The following is a 14,798-nucleotide window of genomic DNA, read 5'->3' as shown; positions in this document are numbered from 1 at the left end:
AGTGACACAGAAAGCCTCCCACATTATTTTAGAGTCAGTATTGGGGAATTGATCGGCAGTGAGTTGCACTCTAGGCCGGCAATCAGGCTCGATCTCCGTGGGCAGGGCTTATAGCGTGATTGACAGAACTTTCTTAAAAGCGGAAGACAAAGATGGACAAAAAAGATACCAAGGCAGCTGATTGACTGTCAGGAGCACCGGTAATTGTGATTAATCACCTTCCGTAGAGGGCAGTGTGTACAGAGCCAGAGGCGAAAGACAGAGCGAGAGTGAGATGGAAGGACAGGAAAACAGTCAGAAGGTGAATCTGCTCTCTGGTCAGATAAAGGTGATTTCTGAGGAATTAACCTGTAAAAACACAGAGATGACTGTTTTTAAACACAAGTTGCTGAAGCACAATGAGCACCTCCAATGTTCACACTCAGCTGGAGAACACGTCAAACATGTTAAATACAGTAAGTGTTATATTTAACGATTCCCATTTTTATTTGGGTAGTACAGTAGTTTGTTTCAGTTTTTCGTTTATGGGTCATTTTCTGTTGGATCTTTGTTTTATATATATTGTGTGTTGCTGTCAAATCTGACTGCTTTTTGCCAAATCTACACCTCTGCTCCAGCCTGTAGTTATACACAGTTTCTTTGTATTTAGAATCCCTCTTAAGATGTCTCACACTTTAATGATGCATATAAAAAGAAGTGAACCGGAACTAATTTGCTTCTGAGTACGCTTTGTCATTGGTAAAAGTATGAATATTTCCTTTTATGTAAGGGTTTTCTCATGTGCGTGTGTGTTTCTTTCGCTGACCTTTAATTTTAGTTTTTGTTGATAGTAAAACTGTTGCCGTGTGGCCTCCGAGACTGAAGGGGCAGTATGAACTCAGTGGATGCCTCCCCAAAGTACAAATGGGTGCTTAACTACCGATACATGGATACTTTATAGCTGTGATGAACAATCATACCGTATCAGTGCCAAGGGGTCGACAGATTATTGCTGAATCCCGACATTTCATTGATTAATTAAAGTCACTGTACAGAAAATAAATAGGGGTGGGTAACTTACTTGGATGACGTCCCAGTGAATAGCTGATTTTTTTATTAAATCATCTTTCATTCCAGATGTTAGAAATAAGGATGCAACAGTAAGTGTGCAACCACACAGAAGAAACGATAGCAGGGAAAACAGAATGTATGAGTTACACCAAGATTAAAGCTGCTGCCCACTAAAGGTACAGAATCAAGCCACCCACCTATAACCAAGCAGCATAGTCAAAGTGAGCAAATGCTAAGGAAATGCTGAAATGCATTAAGGCCAGCAAATCACCTTACATCTGCAACTTGAAGATTCATCATTCATGTGAAAAAAAACCATATTAATGTATGATTATGTACTGTAGTGCCTTTACCAGAACCACTGGCCCAAAGCACCTCACAACCCGATCTGCAGTTTTATGCCATTTTCTACTTGATTTTCCTCTGGCCTGGTCTTCCCACTTTGATTAGCTACCCTTCCTTTACATCCATCCATCCATTTTCCAAACCGTTTACCCTACTGGGTCGGGGGGGGTCCGGAGCCTATCCCGGAAGCAATGGGCACGAGGCTGGAAACAACCCAGGATGGGGGGCCAGCCCATCACAAGGCACATTCACACCTACGGGCAATTTAGCAAGTCCAATTAGCCTCAGCATGTTTTTGGACTGTGGGGGGAAACCGGAGTACCCGGAGGAGACCCCACGATGACATGGGGAGAACATGCAAACTCCGCACACATGTGACCCAGGCGGAGACTCGAACCCGGGTCCCAGAGGTGTGAGGCGACAGTGCTAACCACTGCACCACCTTCCTTTACAGTCCCCCAAAAAGAAAAAAGCCAATCATTAGTAAACACGCCAAAAAATAGCAGGCTGAGAAGCAGATATCACATTTGTTGTTAATATATCCCCTTGTTAAATGATTTACGATCCACGCGGATATTTAAATGTGTCTTTAGGCTAACTGTATCTCAGCCGATGATGCCGTAATATTAAAGGCATGTTCTCCTCTGACTGTTCCTCCTTGGCTTTTACATTAAGGATGAGGGGGTTTTTCTGAAGATCAAGGTTAGCTTTAGAATATATAATCACAAGGTTAACTCAGGCCGCTATAATTTTCTGTTCATCACGACCCTTTATTTTAATTTAAAGATATCGGATGATTGATCCATCGGTCAGCCAGGCATTTCTTCTCAATTAATATTGTTACTTGTGCCAATACAAGCAGAGGGAGGTTGATCAATTGTCTTCCTCTCCACCTGAACTTTGTGATACAAATCAAATAGCCATCGACTGCAGCCCATCGATTTCCGCTGGCTTTTGCACTGCACCTTCTCCTCATTCGTCTCTCGCTGTTTTCTGGTGACTGTTAGCCCAGCTTGGGATTGCTGCTTTTAAAGCACCCCCCGCACCCCCCAACACTCAAGGTCAGCTTTAATCAAGCTCAGACAACGTCTCTGGCACGCTGCAGTTCCTCTTTCAAGCCAGAATTCTTCCAGCTGTTACTGGGGAGAGTATTAATGTGTTGCTTCACCCTACACGAGACGCTGTGTTTCAGCTGAAACCTTCCACACAGAGTGAGCACTGAGCTGCTCCACAGAGAAAATACCGTGACAATTAGGTACATTTTCTTACTTAGAACAGGGGTGGCTTTAATGTCAGCTGTTCAAACCCAGGTGTGAAGACTCCTCAACCAGTGAAAACCCGCATACACACCGGCCCTTCCTGGGTGAGATTAGCCAACCCTGACTCAGAAAGTCCTTCTGTAGAGCAGCTCATTTTGAGCCCTATTATGAAATTGTGGAACGTCAAAGAGTCCCAAGGCACAGAGAATGATCCATCCATCCATTCCCAGATCCAGGATCTCAGCTGAAGGCTGCAATAAGTCAAAATGCATAAATTATATTTCTGATGGCAATCAGTTTATATTTACATTGTTAGTATGAGGGTTTCTGTTTCCTTTAATGGAATCGCATTCAAAATTTGATACAAACTATCTGCATGTGTCTTCTATTAAACGGTGAAGGTTTTATCTCTGTATCAAAGAGACAAAGAATGGTTTAGCCTCAAAGACACTGAGTGAAATGTTACAATTGACCCCACAGTCAGGGATAGCTGCCCTGGGTTAAACGTGACATTGTAAATTATGTAGAAAAAAAAAATTCGAGTTATTCAAAATTTTTATTTCTTCTGGTTCAGCAAAATTTGTGTGTTTGTATGCATATGTGTACAATGTTTGTTAATCAAAACGAAAATCAAAGGTCATAAAACCAAACAAAATGTGCAACTGTGCATCAGTTTTAATAACTGAATAACAGTGAGCGTGTGTGTGGGGGGAGTATGTTTATATTACAATGTACTGTATCAAATGTCCCTCACAATGGAGACCATTTTTCAGGTCACCACAAAGATATGTGACTGCAATCAAAAAACTAAACATGCCAAAAGTCTCATATGGTTACTTATGGTTAGGATTAGGGCTGGATAGGGGTTAAGGTTGGGATTAAGGTTAATGTTGGGATTAAAGTTTTCGGCACAGAAATGAATGGAGAGTCCCCACAAAGATATAATTACAAACCTGTGTGTGTGATGATAGTCACCATCAGAATGACAGTGGTGACAGGTGTATTGAACCCCTTTTGCTGTACATGCTTGATGGGCCCAACTTGGCCAGTCTATGCCAGGGGTAGGAGACCTGTTCCCTGGAGGGCTGGTTTGGGTGCGGGATTTTCGGATGATCTCAACTGTTCTCACTGGCTGATTGAAAACTAAAAACATTAAAATATGAGCGGTTCCGTAATTGAAAATGGAACACCTGCTCCGGCTCCCTGTGGATCAGCTTCCCCACCCCTGGCCTATGCATTTCACCCCATTTACCTTTGACTTTGAATTAATCCATACAAACTGCAGGACTTTCCTGGGGCAGTTGGAGAAATTCTGTTACAGCTTTCCCAGAGTGTGGTAGCCATGAAGAAGTTCACCTCGCAGCTATTAGCACTCACAACTTTTATAAAAGATATTTACACAGGCCCCTAATGAAAATGGTTTAAGTTTGAATAATGTAAGTATAAAGCTTGCAGTGCTATCGCAAAAATAAAGTAAAAAAAAAAACTTTCTTACCTCAAATTCAGTTTTTCCCTACAAATCTGTTGCTGTTACAGGGTGTGGCTCCTTCACATGTGAAATAACGACTAAATTAAACACATGCAGAGTGAGTTATGCCATTTGTACCTCGTTCCTGATTTAAGAAATAGACTTTGTCACAACTAACCCATGTCACAATCATCCCTGGTCTCCCCTATGCCAGTCGGTCACTATGTTAGTGTGTTCTTTGCTTAGCACTTTGCAGCAGCAAGGGCACTATGTAAAAATGAAGGGGATTGAACTGAACCTGATTCTTGCATAACTGATTTGTAAAAGGAGAGCCCTCTTTGTTCATGATATTTCTAGGTGAAGTAACAGTGACTTGTGTATGCGTTTCCTCTCACTTCTGTTTATTAGCGTACATCAAAATGTCAATTTTAATGACACATCCATAAATAGGTTATGGGAAAGGAGACTGCAATCTGTCCCCTAAAAGTGCACAGCCCCCCCGTAAATCTCCCATATAAATTTAATATTGTCTATCAAGTGGTCGGAGTTATGTCCTTTTTAATTTCCTAAATCGTCAAAAAGCTATCATTAAAAATATAATAGGATAGTTGACCGTCCTTTGATGAATTGCCTTTCCTGTAATTCTAGTAACTATATGTTGGCCACAAATGCTAAGTTTATGCAAATATGTGCTCACATATATGCACCTTTGGGAGTAGATTGCATGGGCTGGCACTAGCTATATTTGGCATGTAGCTAGCGTGTGAAATAGCTACTTAGCATCTGCATCATAGCTGATTCTAGCCCCTATTTACGGGGGCTACAGCCCCCATATGTTTTATCACTGAATTATTTTTTGAAATTCTTTTAGCACTTATATACATTTCTTACAGCTTTTATGCGAAAAATTGGATGACGTCCCACCCCACGTTAAGCAAATTTAATGGTGAAGGAACCTCTTATTGCAAATTTGATTGAGGTAGACTCTGTTTGGCACTGTGCCCCCCCCCCAATGGTGAAATCCTACAGTCGCCCTGGTCTGGATTACACGCTAACGGCACTGACGCGTCACTCTGCAGGTGAGGAAGGACGTGAGCTCACCGGCTGTCTGAGAGCTCCTCGCTCTGGGGTTTAGTAACGGAGGCTCACTCGCTGTGTGTCCTGGAGCACACGCTCACGTTTTCTGCCTGACTCGATGCGACTGGTGAATCCTTTTAATGAACTGAGGGATTCGGTGACAATCCCGGGCTGTGGGACTGATGACAGCATCGGGCTCGGGGACCGATTCGTGCTATAAGCTGCAGTGAGGCCCATGATACTTTCAGAGGATGCCTGTTGGGGACTCTAGGTCTTGGGGGGTTGATGCTTTTCTCGGCACGGTCGTTATGTTTTATGTCTATGGAGCACGGATCAGCGTAATCCACAAATAAATGGCATGACCACAGGGAAGCCCGGTCTTGCAAATCCCACTTTAATATCACAGAACTTTAGGTTTTTTTTCGAAAGGCGCTAAGCTATGCTGCCACCTAGACTTGTTTGTAAGAGCATTAATCCATCCATCTTCCATAGTGGCCTAGAGCCTCTCAAAGGGAGGGGGGGGGACACTTCGGACAGGGTGCCAGATTATCACAGGACACACACACTAATGGTTAGAAATACCAGCTGACACACTTTTTTAGAACATGAGAAGAAAAACCATTGTCAAGGGTAGCACATGAGAACTTCACACGGGGGGGGGGGGGGGGGGGGCAGGAATTGGATTGTGCAGTGCATCATACCATCTGTCACATGTTAGCATGTGATGTGAGGTGATATGTCTACTGCTTTAAAAAATATTAGTAACACTTTACTTAAAGCAGTCATCATAATGCATTGTGAATTACGTTATGAAACTCTCATCTAACATGCACTATAGATACCTTTATAATGCAGTACAAAGCATCCTTAATGCTTATACTGACCATTAAAATACATTATGAAGGAATCTATAGTGCATTATAGACAAGAGCTTCATAAAGCATTCATAGGCATAATAAAGATGGCCATAATGTGTTATACCTTTTTATAACTAGTTACATGACTGTTTTAAGTAAAGTGTTAATATCTACCATACTTATATAGTACCAAGCAACCATTTTCATTAATTTTATTAATAGTTTGCATCTCTGGGATTTGAGTTTATATGCTCTGATTTTTCAAAGCACCTTTCAGTCATATCCCTAAAGAAGTGAGAAGCAAGTGTTATATTTAAGATGAATGAAACTTTTATTGACTCTTCATTAGTAATGTTTTTTTTTTTTCTGGGTCTTGTGCTGTAGAAGAAGGTGCTCCCCCGTGAAGTGGATGAATGAAATAGCAGAATGCTCTCTGCTCAGGCCACCAGCATCTTACGACGCCTGCAGGACTGATTCTCTTCTGATTGCACTATAAATCTTTCATGTCCTAGCTTAGCCACGCAGCTTCGGTTAAGCGTTTCCTGCACCTGCTCTGTGTTTTCGAATGCATATTACTTCCTGAGTTTAGACGGCTCTCACCTGCAAGGTTACCCAAGGACCACGAGACCGGATCTCAGTCCAACCTGTTTACAGGAGAAGGACAAGACCCCATTACTGCCTCCAATAAACCGAATGTCAGAAGCGTGGGAAGCACTTTGTCGCGCAGACGGAAATGTGACTCTTGTGTGATGCAAGCTATTTACCAAATCCGGCTTCACAAAGTTGGATCACTGTGGCTTTTCCATAGACAAAACTAGGATTTGGCTTGGTGAGTTAAATATTGGTATGTGATCATGTGTCTTAGGAGTGTGTATAAATGATCACTAAGGTCGGCAGCTCAAGTCTCATGGTCGGCAGAGTGATGTCACCATTGGGCCCCTGAGCGAGACCCTTAACCCCAGTGGTCCCAAGGACTTGCTGACTTTCTCACATATATGTCCCTTTGGATAAAAGTATCTCCTAAATAAGTAAATAAGTTAACGAGGAACACCGTAGCAATTCCCTGTACTCTCTGGTGGCACATACTCTCAGGTATACTCACCAAATCTCACATGTTTCATGGCCACAGCACAGAAGGGGGTCATGTGACCATGCAACTATTGCCATGTGGCCAGGAATTATATTGAAGCATGTGACTTGTTTTGGCTTGTTGTAGGTCTCCTTAACCTAATTTTATAAAGATGCTTCATCTTAATTTGCATTTTCTGATGTATTCTCAACCTAACCGAATTATTAACTAATTAAAAAAAACATTACATTAGAATACAAGTGACAGCATTAGACGACAACAATACTGAGTGAGTGAAACGCATTTACAGAACAGTTACAGTATGACAACATTTCAATGACATTATGAGGTTGCTGTCCAGGAAACTTGGAGGGTAAAGACCGTTGATCCGCGAGTCGTTACGGGAACGATGAGCATGAATTTGGAATTAAGGTATCAAGATGATGGTATTCGGCTGGAGTTTGAGTACCCAACTGGGTGATATGAAAAGGATTTTCACCTGCTGAAATGTGAAACCTCTGATAGACCGCATCAAATACCAACAAATAATTTCCCAGTTGACATTTATTCAGTGGAGACTTAGGCCCGCTACCGTCTCCTGCTCCCCGCCTGTGTCCTCTATGACGGATCGGACATCGCGGTCCTCAGAGAAACTCTCCTTCAGAAGTTATTGGCATCGTGAACAATGAGCCGGTAATTCATGGACACTGGTGGGGTGGGGGGTTGGGGGGCTCTTGACATTGGCTGTAAAGCATTATGATTGATCGAGGGGGATAAAGGCATGTTCAGTCATCACTGTATAATGTCTGTTGCATGCGCGCACACACCACACACACACCAAGGCACAGGCATACAGGCATATGCGCAATGTGCTTGGTGACTTGCACCTTGCTTTGTCCTGCCTAAATTATTTCATGCACAGCTTTAATGGACAGTATATCATGCTTAATGTCGGCCGAGGCTGCTCCTGAACGGCGACCTTTATGCCGATTCAGATTTTACCTCTGATGTAAATCACAGATATGAATCTGACAGCAGTGAAAAATACCATTCCTTCCCAGCTCTGACTCCATCCTTTATTCATTGGCAGCTTGTAGATGCGTCTCAAATGACTCTACCAAACTTTCGTATACCTCACTTTCATGAACAGTGTTTCTTTTTTCATTTCTTACCTGATGATAATCTATTTTTGCTACTGTGCGTGTCAGGATAAACTGTAAATCTGAACATTCAAATGACCTTTCAATTTAATGACTAGTCGTTGTGTTGAATACTGTTATCTGAAAACAGGTGTTTTTCCGTTCCTGCTTGAAGATTCAAAGCGGCTGGATATTTTAATACCGTGTGGAACGGTTTTGATGTCTGATGTCGTCTGGAAATATTCATGAAAGTAATGTTGAGTAGCAAAATAAGATTTCTGTGCTCTATGTTGACATATAAACATAACTAACGGAGGACAAAGCGATATTGGCAGGGAAGAATCGCACTACTGCTCACGTACAGGTGCTGCTCAGTGGATGTGGTTTTCGCGGCGAGTTAACATGCGGTTATGTGTTTCTCATTGTTCATCATGTAGTGCATCACACTGTAAACTCTTGCTTATTGATCCAAGTGCTGCATTGCACTGGTGCTCCTGTGAATTTACATCCACCTACTTTCATTGCCCGTGTGTGAAAACATTCTACCTTTCGTTTGTCTTTTTTGTAGAAAAACTGTATGCCTTTCGTTGGTCTTTTATGTATGAAAACATTCTGCCTTCTGTTTGTCTATTTTGTATGAAAACATTCTGCCTTAAGTTTATCTTTTGTCAATGAAAGCGTTCCACCTTTCGTTGATCTTTTTTTGTATGAAAGCATTCTGCCTTTCATTTGTCTTTTCTTTGTTTCAGGCCAGAGTGAGATGCTTGAGTCTTGAGGTTTTTCCTTCACTCGCTGCTTGCCTGATTTGTTCGCTTCTTTGTTTCCTCCAGGACACTTTAACATGTCGAGTCCCTTGTGTTTGAAAAATGATTCTGTATGATTATGCATTCAAGCCTTTTGCAATTCAAAGATCAGATCTAACCCTCATCTTATGTAAAGAATACAGCATCTGTGCTCTGGAAAAACATGCTTTTATTTTTCTTTATTTATTCTAACTGGCCTTTTTGTGGTATAGAGTGATATCTGTTTTCTGAGTTTAGTTTTTTTTTGTATGGTGTCTGTACTCTCTCTGGATTTATGGAGCAGAACTTGCAGGGTGTTTTTTGGGGTTGCGTGGAGATAACAGTGCCTCGTATTGCATGTCTCTGTCCTTATGACAATGAACCAAATCTCCAAATAAGTAAAAGCGATTAGCATGTCTGACTGAAGTCGCATCCTTTGGCTTTTCTTCGTTCCTCTCTGTTTGTAGCAGTAGAGGCGGCTTCTTGCCGAATTCGCCCCTCTCCTGTTGCACTGAACCTTCCCTCCCTTTTCTTAACGTCAGTCCCTGAGATTCTGCTCCTTCCCCTTTTATAATCAGTAGATGGCCTGTTTTATACAAGCATGTGTCCATCTAACTGACCTGACGGCTCCCTGCACAGGCTTTATTTTGTTTCACAGTCCTCAGTCGGCTGTAAATCCCTAAACCTTTCTGTGTGAGGCGGCTGAAGGTCTTGCTGCATCTCTGTCCTGAGTCCTTGCTTATAAAATCGATAAGTGTTGGTAAGCAAATAAAAGCAGCAGCTTTTTCCACTCTTGAATTATTATCTTCTCAGCACTCATCCTAGTCAGGTTTCCGCAGGGGGCAGGAAGCTGGACTACACTGTGGTGGTGATGCCAGTCCATCATAGGGCACGTGCATTTACACATACTCACAACCATAAGCTATGGGGATTCATTATTGGTATTAAGTGTGGACACAGGGAGTAGTCATCAATCTAGGAGCACAATGATCAATATTCCCATACTAATAACAACCCTCACCAGTCCTTCCTTAGCAATAACTAAATTCACTTGTCCCTCTCTAATAATAACTATGCTCACCTGTCCATCCTTAGCAATAACTATAGTCATTTGTCCCTCTCTAGTAGTAACTATTCTCACCTGTCCTGCCCTAGTAATAACTACGCTCACCAGTCCCTCCCTAGTAATAACTATGCTCACCAGTCCCTCCCTAGTAATAACGATGCTTGCCAGTCCCTCCCTAGTAATAACTACACTCACCTGTCTTTCTGTATTAATAACTATGCTAGCTCATTCCTCCGTAGTAACACTGCACCTACATTACAAGTACCATTTTGGCTTTAATATTAGACAAGCCAAATCTTATCTTTATAAAGAAAAATGTTTTGTTTTTTTTAATAGTAACATATAAGAAGTTAACTATATCATTATTATTAAGCAACCACAGGCAATCACATTACAAGATAAACAGCAATATTACAAACTCCACAACCCTAGAGTTTGCTTTGGGGACCCTTGACAGGCGGAGCACTCACAGGACATCACATTGCTAAGACGACGGCGATTATGTTGGTTACAGTTGAAGTGTAGGGCCAGGAGGCAGATAATTTATGGCATCTACTGTTCTGTTATGTGTATAATGACATTTAAATTCTAGTCCTCGAATATAAGATGACCCCAGTTTTTTACATGTAATTTCTTGGAAAAAGCACTGTCTTATATTTGGGTTAATATGGTAATAACTTGATATACTCTATACATTTAGTCCTCAAATTCAACACCAGGAGATGTTTTCCATTCCCCTTTTTTCCCTATACTGGTTCCTTTCCCTGGGGGAGGTAAAGATGAATAAAAGCGGCAGGATTGCTACTCCTCCGTGTGGCGTGTGGCTCTGTTTACTGGCCTCAGTGGACGAGTCTCTCACAGCAGGCTAATTGTTGCTTTCGTTTCATTTAGGAGGTCCAGAGGTCCTGAGTGGTTTCCAGGTCTTGATGAATTCCTCTCCATATTTCCTGATGAATTATTTTTCAGTTTGAGCTTAATCAGAATGCAGAGGCCCCGGCGTAATTGTACATAAGAGGACCCCTGCCATCTCAGGGGGTAAATTGCTTTGCTGATATGAAATGATTGGTATCAGCTAATGGCATAATCTTGCCAGAGTAGATCGAAATGTATACAGTACATGCACCTAGACATTCAGCCATGGATATTAAAAATGCGGAAGATTAATGATGTGTAAAATGAGAGGTTGATCTCATTTATGTACAGCTGGCTCTCATTTTCCTTTTCTACATAATCAGAAATACAAAACAAAGCTTAAGGCCTTTATTTAGCACTCAAAGGTGAGGTCATTTACTGCAAATAATGCAGCACTTACAAAGGCAGAGTTTCTTCTATGATTCTGTAAATGCTAAATTGAGACAGAATAAAACACAAGAACGTTAGTTAAATCGTACTCATTTGTACTCGGCAGATGGAAAACCTTCCCCTGCCAAGGTCGCCCTAATGGGGCACTGAAATCCGGCCTGTCCCTGGATGCCCACAAAACCTCCGTCTGGGGAAATGATAAACCTGCAGTGTCGGAAGTCCACTGCTGAAATACTGCAGCCGAACGCAGTGCCCAGTTTATATACAAAGAGGGGTCTTGGTTTCTGCAATGCGGGCCATTTGGCAGGAAGAAGAAGCCTTGGGCTTCAACATCTAAAGGATGTGGCAGAGCTGGTGTGGCACATCGGGGGTGACTGACGAAAGGGGCCAGTCATACTGATTTCAACCAAAAACTATTTTCAAGTCATTTTAATGATTACACACATTCTGCAACATCAGAATTACAATTAAAATGCAATGAAGTTTAACGAAATTGGCCTAAATTATTTCTGTGTTTCATTGCTTCCTTGATCTCCACAATCATTATTTCTTCTTTTTAAAATTTTTTAATTATCATCATGTACATTTTCTATAACGTGGCATCATTTAACAATGCAATTAAAATGCTCCAGCTAGAGCACTGTATCCAGGAAACAGGTGGCAGAATGAAATCCTGCAACAGTGTAAGTGGACCATGATACAGAAATTGAATCTTAGTATGCATGTCGGAAAGACCTTTTGATTTAAATTACAAGCATCTGGAGGTGCTCTAAACCCGTGTTTACCGCTGCGTACCCGCGAGATGGAAACACCTCTGACATCACGGCCTGCATCCTAATCTCACCTGCAAACATACCACTAAATTAAGTGAATTAAAGGTGAGCAGGTCTATGGGTCTCATATCAAAAGCTTTGCAGATTGGTGAGCTAACTCCACTGTAAATCTGAGAAATGCCATATATATATATTCATAAAAATGTATTGTGGTTAAGGGTGAATGTCATATTTGGCATGATAATTTAACCTGATCCTGGTTATTTATAACAGAATGTAAACAGGAGAGTATGAAGCCCGTATAGCATAAACAGGAAGTAGCTTTTCCCATCATTCCTCTCATCCTAACAGAGATCATCTGTATGTATCCAGGAGGCGTGCTACAGTCCTGACCTAGTTTCTTCTCGCGGCACCTCGTGTGTCAAACAAAAAGTGTTTCAAATTTTATAATCGCTTGAAAGAACAGAAAACCACAACTGCAAACAGAATATCACGCAGTCAACAGGCCAGAATCGGCAGGTGCGAGTCCAGCCTGCAGAGCGATACAGAAGGCAAAGAGTGGGGCACCCAGCTGATTTCAGGAAGGTGCTGTTTCCAGTGAAGACTCTGGCTCCTAGAGAATAAAATGTGAAAATTGCTGTAGCTATTTTGATGTTTATCTTCATTTGCAGAACTTAATAATGCTTTAAAGCAGGAGTGGATTATAACATGACCAGCTTTCTACCAGAAGATAACAAAAGATCTTTGACGGAACAGAAATTACAGCCAAAATTTTCTGATGTTGTATGATTATTATGGGACAAAAACATATTTATCACAGATATGTCACCACATTTTATTTCTTTCATTTTAGATACAGCATCTGAAAAATTCTGAACATTCTATGTCTTTAGGATCCGAGCCCGACCTTGACAAGACAGCACCAGAGGCGATGAGCTGAATCTATCCAGAACACCAGCCAATGCATGTCTGCAGATCCAGAGGGGCAGTAACTGCAGGACATGGCTTTGTGTGCAGTGCTGAAGTGTGATATGGTCTAAAGAATTATGTTCTACACTGGAAGTCTGAAATTCAGTTTGTGAGCTGTACATAGCCGGAGGAAAAAAGAATTTGCAGTGAGATCTCAGGTTAAAAATATGCACACAGAAATGGGTATGTCTATCTTATCTATATGTGTATCTGCTTTGAAAATCTCACTGAAGGTTGAATTACAAATGTGTGTGTGTGTGTGTGTTTGTGGTTTGTGTGTGGGTTTGTATTTACCACATTGTGAGGTCCATTTTGAGAAATAAATCCAGCACCATATTCCGTACTCCTCTATAGAAAGGAAAAACACGTTTCATGATATTCCTATCATTATGAGGTTTTGTTCCTTTTTTGTTAGAAAGCTATTTCAACATTTAATTTTTTGATGTTTTACACAAAAAATATTAGTCACACATATAATGCTAATGGTAATTAAGTACCGCTTGAATTGATTAAGCTGTGGCACTGGGCTGTAATACAAGCCACCTGACGTACGGCTGAGTAACGACTCAGTGCTGCAGCCCCGTTCAGTGTGGAGAAATAGGGGCTTGCAGCCCCCACCGGATCCACCACTCAGGCACTGGCTTCCAGCTGGAAGAAGCTCTCTCCAGTGCTGGACTTCATTCTTTCAGTGAGGCCTCGGTCCAGGACAGACTCACTCATGTGCTCACTTGATAATGTAATCTCACTGGCCGACACATTAAACTCATATAACCCAGTACGGCAGGTTCATTTTGCTGTTTTTACAACTGTTGTCCTTCAGAAACAAAACATAATGGTGTTTTTAGGCCTGTGGAAATGACTGTGGATCCATTGGCTAATGGGGTGCCCTTGCAATGTTAGACTAATAAGATTCAGGCCTTATGGTGGTCAGCAGTATGTTGTTTGAGCCTCCATGACCTCATTAGCAGGTTCTTTAGCTCAATTGGGGCCATTTAGGTAGGTGGCTGGGTGAGCTGACCTCACTCATTTGGGGCAGGAATTCATCAGCTTTTCTTAAAGTGCCTTAACAAACCTGGCTCTTCATTATGGAAAGCAGATTCACGGGGCTCAGGGAAGGGAGGATGAAAGGGGGGTGGTTTTATTGGGCACCCGCTGATAGGTAAGCAAGCCAGGCGTAGAGCAGAGACGCATCTAGCTTGAACAGGATGTAAAGCTGACCAAAGTCAGATACTTCTGTCCTAGCTCTTTGTCTGAAACTCACCGAAAAAGCTTACTTTTAATAATTTGCTGTTAATTAGAGGTCAGTAAGGGGGCTCAGTTTCAGCAGCACCCCCCCCCCCCTTCCTAAGAAACTCATGCCATCCACTATGTCAGAGTCACACTAAAGCAGTGGATCTCAGACTCGGTCCTCAGTCCCCACTGCCCTGCTTGTTCTCCAGCTCTCCCTGCCCTACACACTGCTGATTACCTGGATCAGGTGTGTTCAGTCAATCAGAAGCTGAAAGACAGCGTGTCTTATGTGTGTGAGGCAGGAATAGCTGGAAAACAAGCAGGGCAGTGGGGCCCGAGGACCGAGTTTGAGAACCGCTTCACTAAAGCAATGTAAATATATAAGCAGAGATGGTGTCCACTGTGGAACACT

Source organism: Brienomyrus brachyistius, chromosome 19, assembly GCF_023856365.1.
Source record: "Brienomyrus brachyistius isolate T26 chromosome 19, BBRACH_0.4, whole genome shotgun sequence".
Classification (NCBI taxonomy): domain Eukaryota; kingdom Metazoa; phylum Chordata; class Actinopteri; order Osteoglossiformes; family Mormyridae; genus Brienomyrus; species Brienomyrus brachyistius.
This window is presented reverse-complemented; position numbering follows the sequence as displayed.